The sequence below is a fragment of the Octodon degus genome, unplaced genomic scaffold (assembly GCF_000260255.1).
Source record: "Octodon degus isolate 3935 unplaced genomic scaffold, OctDeg1.0 scaffold00174, whole genome shotgun sequence".
NCBI classification, from domain to species: Eukaryota; Metazoa; Chordata; class Mammalia; order Rodentia; family Octodontidae; genus Octodon; species Octodon degus.
In genome coordinates, this window is record NW_004524750.1 from 5,137,823 (window position 1) to 5,145,136 (window position 7,314).

Sequence of the window (7,314 nt, forward strand, 5' to 3'; positions counted from 1 at the left end):
TTAACTTGTGGCTTTCAGCGCAGACACTCGGACTTCCATCCAGCATCCTCCGGCCCTCTGGCTTCAGCCTTTTCAGCCCCCTGATGAGAGCTGATGTGGACACTGCAGTGAGCTCCAGACTGTGGACTGAAGTCTGCAGTCCCCGTTGCACAGTCGCCCTCTGCATATCTCCTCACCCGACTCTGGCCACTATCAAAAGCCAATCTCGTAATGTCTTATACATATACATACATGCATAAATGATGATACAAGTTTTATTGCAAATACAAATGGTAGTCTATTAGAATCACATAAATCTTTGAAAAAATGCTATTTGAGACTAGATTTGTTACAGATTCAGAAATGGTACTGAAAGTTTCAAATCCTAATACACTAGGTTTATGTAGCATATAGGCTCCTTAGGTATATGTGTGCAGCAGCAGATGTGTGTTTTAAGGAAATAGATAAAGGCTTGTAGTTAATGTGCAATACTTTATTAATTTTCACCTTTAAAATAGTGGGAAATAGGGTCTGCTGAACTTTCTTACTGGTGTGCATGGAATTTTCAGACACAGATTTTGGACATTGAACCGAAATGCCTGTTTATGTCTTTGTTTCTCACACAAGTCCAGGGCTTCCCGACTGAAGCAGTACTCTTTTATGAGGTAATGATGCTTTCTAGGTTATAAAATATGTGCTGCAGGAGTCAGTATGATACTCAGTAGGTTTTAAATAAACATTTTCTTGGTAAGTCCATTAATTCATAAGTGCATAAGAACATGGATCTCTATTGGCTGAGGTTTAAAACAGGACTCAAACAGAAAATGGATCTCAGTGATAGAAACATTACGAGGAAAGAGCACAAGTCCAGCTCAGAAACAAAACTGCGACGTGCTCTGGGAGAACAGAAAGTAGAATTTCACAGGAGAAAAACAGAAAAGCTATGCTGTGTTAGCGACTGAGGATTGAAAGGTCCACCTTTGTTCCGCTGCATTCTGAGATCCAGAGATGTAGATGTATAAATCTTTCATATTCCACTCCTGTTCTTCCTTGTGGGCTCTGATACACACACACACACACACACACACACACACACACACACACACACTGTGACACTGTACTTTGGGATGCTTTGTTCGCTTTCCATGTACCCGCCAGTTTTTTCAGAATGAGGTGCTTTGCCTTTGCTTTCCTTCTCCCAGTGAGGGATGGCCGATACACAGTTTACTATTTTAAACCTCACTCCCTTTGCCCTGTGATAGTTGATTCATTAAACAAACATTAAACATATTCTTCCCTTACCATACCTGCTGATTGTTTTCCTAAACGAGACTCACTCTGACTTAGAAAACCACATGAGCACAGAGCCGTGTCACCTGCTCTCCACGCTAAGGCAGGAGTTCCCTTCTTGCCACCTGACGGAGCAGCCACCACCAGGATGTGGCTGCGCAGCACAGGAACTGCATCTGCCGCTCAGGAGGCGAATCTTGCTTCTTTGGTCTAAGGTTAAAGACCCCTGTGTGATTAGGAGCCACTCTCTGAAGCAGCAGAGGTGTGAGAGGTTTGTGAAAATCCTACAACTGCAGCTGCTGGCCCCACATCAGCGCCTCCACTCCCGGGGAGGCGGCCACATACAGAAGCTGCACCATTGAACTGCCAACTGGCTAGCAAGCCTCCGAGGGCACGCTGTAATAGGAATTAAGGGACAGCCAGGGTGTGAGGTCGTGCTCATTCCTGACTGCCACACACGAGTGGTCAACAAAATCTATGTGTAATCAGTCTGTCAAGAGAAGCTATAATTAGAATCGTATTTATTTGCTTCTTATGGAATGCTGGGCCCCTTTTTCCATATTAACACAATCAGGGGAAAAAAGCAGTGGAAAATCGGCTTTGGCATGCACATTACTTCTCCGCGCACAGGAGATTTTCGACATAAGTCAAAGTAGCATTCTGGATTAGCGGTAAGGATGCTTCTAGTGACCAGGCCGTCCTAAATAATACATGAACCTACACAGGCATAGACACTGCACGTCAGCGGCGGCACAGAGAGCACTCCAAGCTACCCGCTGGGTTCCCTTGCACCCGCTGGAGGTCCACTTAGACAGCTGCCCAGCGTGCTCAGGACTCTGCCCTAAGGGAGAGGGGCACCTCCTGGTGCTTCACGTGTGGCATGGTTTCATCTTTGGAGAAATGAGATTATAATGCAAATTGCTCGTGTGGGGCCTATAAATTTGCATGTTAATATATGCTCTGAGAGGCAGCAAGGCAGGCCCTCCCACCACTGTGTTCCAGCAGCGTGGACTGTGCTGTGTAACTCATTACACAACCAGGGCGCAGCCCAGAAACACGCAGTGCAGCTGTGCCCGCAGGTCAGACCGCGCAGCTCTCAAGGGCAGCCTGGCCTCGATGCTTCTTCAGACCTTGCGCGCTTACAGAGGTGCCTTGTGTATGTGTAAAGGATGGCAGCTGTAGACACAGCAGTTCGTGTGCTATAGCTGCGAGTGCGGCTTAGTTTTACAAGGAAAAAAAAAGATAAAGAAATAGTAATAATACAAACTCTAGAAGGCATTCAGAAATAGAAAACTGGCATGACCCACAGAATTAAAGCAGTCATGACAAATGTATCATCGCCACAGAACAAAAGGTCTTCTTCCTCCAACCAGGTGCCCAGACCACTCAGTGGCTGACAGGCGGTCATCTCCAGATTCTGTTCTCTTAATGAGCTGGAGGGGGGCAGGCACTGGCCTGAACCGTGACACCTTGTTGGTCTGTGGCCAGGAGCACGTTTGCCTTGTTTCCCAAGTGCTGTGCTCTAAGCTGAGGTAAGCAGCCCAGAACATTGTGGTTTCCGGCTGTCTGGGCTGTCTCTCATCGAGGCAAGGCCTTACTAGGTATGAATTTCTTGGTGGAACATTCCAGAGGACCTCCCTGGAGTCTTCCCAAGTAAAGTCATTTCAAAAGTAGCCTGCCTTCCCTCTACACATTCAGCAATAGCAGTGACTTCTACCAAGGCTAGTTAACACCTTTAAGCTCACAATACAAAGCCCTTCTGCCATGTTGACATCCCAGAGAAAAGCTTGCTGTGTCTCTCGGCATGCTATGCAGAAGTGGCACATGGTAGCCTCCTCAGTGGGAGAGGACTTCCGTTCCTGCAAATACTAACCTGGCGCCTTGACTTGGTTTGAGGAGGGAGATGTGCTAAAGCTGTCACCTACTGCACCCTCAGAAGTGCCCTTCCTCTTCAGTGAGTGGAGACCTATTTCTCCAAGTGGACAGGCCAGACCAGAGCCCCTTCATCTTGGCACCCTTGCTTCTGTCCTCCCTTGCCTTCTTCTGAAAATAGTCATCAAAAGAAAAAGAAAAACATTTCCATTAATATTCCACCTAATGCAAGCATTTCACATCCAACATGACATCTTACAAAACCATTTGAAACAATTCCTAGCACCCCACTTTAAAGGGTGGCAAATTAAGATTTGCAGAAGTCAACTAACTTGCACACAAAAGCTAAATGGCCCAGTTACTGAATGCACAGATCCTTCAGGCCAGGTGTGGAAGATGACAGATTTCTTATGCTGTAACGCATGGCCCTATATACTCTTACTTAAAATTTTAATTTGTGACAGTTAAAAAATGCATTATAAAACACATTTTCTTCTTTCTCCTGTCCACTTAGACTCTTACAATAACCCTTAGGCTAGGTTATTATTCTTCCACTGCAAATTAACCTGCCAGGGTGTCCTTCCAAAACACTAACCTCCCATGTCTCACTTGGAAATGCTGTGTTCATTTGCATGTCTCCTTTGCATGAGCCGGGTCTGAAAGCTCTTTTTCCTGCATAAACTGACCAGAAAAGTGTGCTGGAACTGTGCCAATGTGATCGGGGGAATGAGAAATTAATAGTTGTGACACACTTATCAGGTCGTTTATGAACAATTATCTCTTTATGTATTGATTTAATGTTTACCATGCTGTAAGTGTTGTCTTAAAGTATATATGGATTCCAGCCCGGTGAGCCTACTGGGAGGGAGCTGTGGAGCAGAAGGCTCCAGGCACAGCCTGCCTGTTCCATACTGCTGGGTGAGCAGAGCCCAGACCTGGGAACTACAGGAGCGTTGTAGTGACACAGAGCTGGCAGCAGGCAACTTGGGTGAGCTATTCTGCCTGGAAGACACAAGCTGTATAAAGGGCAGGTGCCAACACAAACTGAGGGGAGCTAATTTAAATACAAATTCCCAATTTAAGATCTGCTTTGTTATATAACTATAATGTTCACTATAGTCGGAAGTACAAACCTGCTAATTACAAAAGTTTATTAATTTCTAAATTTCACTAGCTGTTATTATTATTGCAAATTATACTAGTATAAATAGGAAACCATGCATGTCTTAATCACGTGTTTTCCCTTGGGTATACTATCAGGAGGTGCTTGGAGAATAACTTCAACAAAAGGCCTGCACTGAAGAACAGATGACAGTGCCAAACAGAAACCAATATGTCACTTTCAATCAATAGAGAATTCAAAACTTAGGGACCACACAAAACAAGAAACTCTGGGACAGAACGACCAAAAAAAGAGACTCTTTACAGAGAAGGTCTGAGTCCAGTGATACAGCTACATAGCATCAAACTATGATAGTACATAATACATGTATGTGATACACACAAAAAGTATCACAGAAATAAAAATCAAGAGTTCTTTCTGAAATGGAAAATGAAAAAGGATCAAAATGTATTCTCAGGCCCCAAGTCTAGCAGAACAAACCCAGGAGACATCAGCATAGAAGAAATTGGAAACCGCACCCTGAAATCTCTCAAATAATAGCAACTGAAGTAAAGAAACAACTAAGGAAGAGTATAGAGGAAATCAGATCAGAGGTAATAATACAGGTTTAAAAAAATGATAACCATAATGAAAGAACTATTAAGTGTTTCTAAAGAGGACACTGATAAAAAGTAGAGAAGAATTAAAAAAGATGGAATATTTCTATATTGAATGAGCAACACAGAAAAGAAATAGAATGAATAAAACATATTCAAAGAGATATACAGGGAACTAAAAATTCAATCACAAATTGGTAACACTTTTTTTTGGCAACACTGTTTGAATGAAAGTGAAGATAGACCTTCAGACATTGAAGATACCGTTGCACCTAGTGAAAGGATATGGAAAAGAAAAAGATATGGAAAGCTATATTTAAAACAACTAGGATCCAGGAAATAATAACGTAACAGGTGCAAGATGATGCAAAGATGAACAACATCTAATACTAATAGGCATTAGTGAGGAAGAAGGAGTGACTACAAATGATATAAAAAGAATATGAGCAGAAGTAATAGCAGAGAACTTCCCAAATATGGAGAAACAATCTGACATTCAGGTAACTGAGGCATTTGGAACTCCAAATAGCATCAACCCATTTAAAAGCACACCCAGACATATAATAATCAAGATCCCAGAAATTCAGCACAGAATAAAATACTAAAAGCAGCTAGAGAAAAGAAACATATCTCATTTAAAAGAAACCCATTAGAATAATGACCAATATTTCTCTTCATAAAATATTAAGTCAAGAAGAGCATGAGGAGATAACAGTCATAAATACATATGCACCAAATTTGGGGGTGCCCAACTATGTATGGCAAATTTTAATGGGCATGAAAAATCTAATACCCGATATGATGATCTTAACAAGGGACTTTAATATCCCTTATCCCAAAAAGATAGGTCAAACAGACAAAAAATTAGTAAAGAAATACCAGAACTGAACCAAACCTTTGAACAAAAGGACTTAGTGGACATATATAGGGTGGTCCATCCAAGAACATCTGAATACACATTCTTTTCTGTTCACATGGGACATTTTCTAAAGTAGACCACATCCTAGTCCATAGGTCATGCCTAACTATATGCAAGAAAATGCAAATTACCTTATGCATATTGTCTGACCACAATGCAATGAAACTGGAAATTAATGACAAAAGAAACCACAAAAACCCCATAAACATATGGAAATTAGATAACACCCTCCTCAGCAACCAACGGGTCACAGATGAAGTTAAACAAGAAATTAAACAATATCTACAATCCAAAGAAAATTCAAACACAACTTATCAGAAATTGTGGGATGCAAGAAAAACAGTTCTCAGAAGAAAATTAATAGTGGTGAAATCACACATTAGGAAAACAGAATGAAAACAAATAAATACCTTAGTGCTTCAGCTCAAACTTCTAGAAAAAGAAGAGCAAACCAAGCCCACAAGCCAAAGATGGGAGGAAATCATAAACATTGGAGCAGAAACTAATGCAGTTGAGACAAAGAAAACATTATAGAGAATTAATGAATCAAAAACCTGGTTCTTTGAAAGATTTAAAAAAATGGCAAATCCTGAGTTAACCTCATCAAAAAGAGGAACAAAAAAACTCAAATTCAAACAATAAGGAATGAAAAGGGCAAAATTGCGACAGATCTCATGGAAATTCAGAAGATCATTAATACCTACTTTGAAAATCATTACTCTCACAGAATCGAAGACACAGAAGAAATGGACAGATCCTACGTAAGTACAAATTACCAAAACTGAATCAAGATGATATAAAAACTCTGAATAGCCCACTATTGACCAATGAAATTGAAAATGTAATAAAAAAAGATTACCAACAAAGAAAAGTCCAGGTCTTGTTGGATTCACAGCTGAATCCTATAAGAAATTTAGAGAAAATTTACTCCAATACTCCTCAAACACTTCAATGAAATTGAAAGGGAAGCAATACTCCCAAAATCATTCCTGGATGCGAGTATTAAACTGACGACAAATCTGGAGAAAGACTGAACCAAAAAGAGAACTATAGGCCAATATCCCTCATGAACATAGATGCAAAAATTCTCAATAAAGTCCTAGCTAATAGAATACAGCAAATCAAGAAGATTACATACTATAACTGGTAGGATTCATTCCAGGAATGCAAGCATGGTTCAACATACAAATCTATAAATGTAACACACTATATCAGTAGAGCCAAATTAAAAAACCACATGATCATCTCAATTGATACAGAAAAGGCCTTTGACAAAGGTGAACACTTATTTATGATCAACGCCCTACACAAAAGTGGAACAGATGGCCTCCACCTCAATCTGATAAAAGCCATCTATGACAATCAAACAGCCAACATAATTCTAAATGAGGAAAAACTGAAATCTTCCACTCTCAAATCAGGTACAAGACAAGGGTGTCCTCTATCACCACTCTCATTCAATAAAGTTCTTTTTTTTTTCTTTTCAAAGTTTTATTGATAAACATATAGCAATGAGACAGTTTCAAATCAAATCA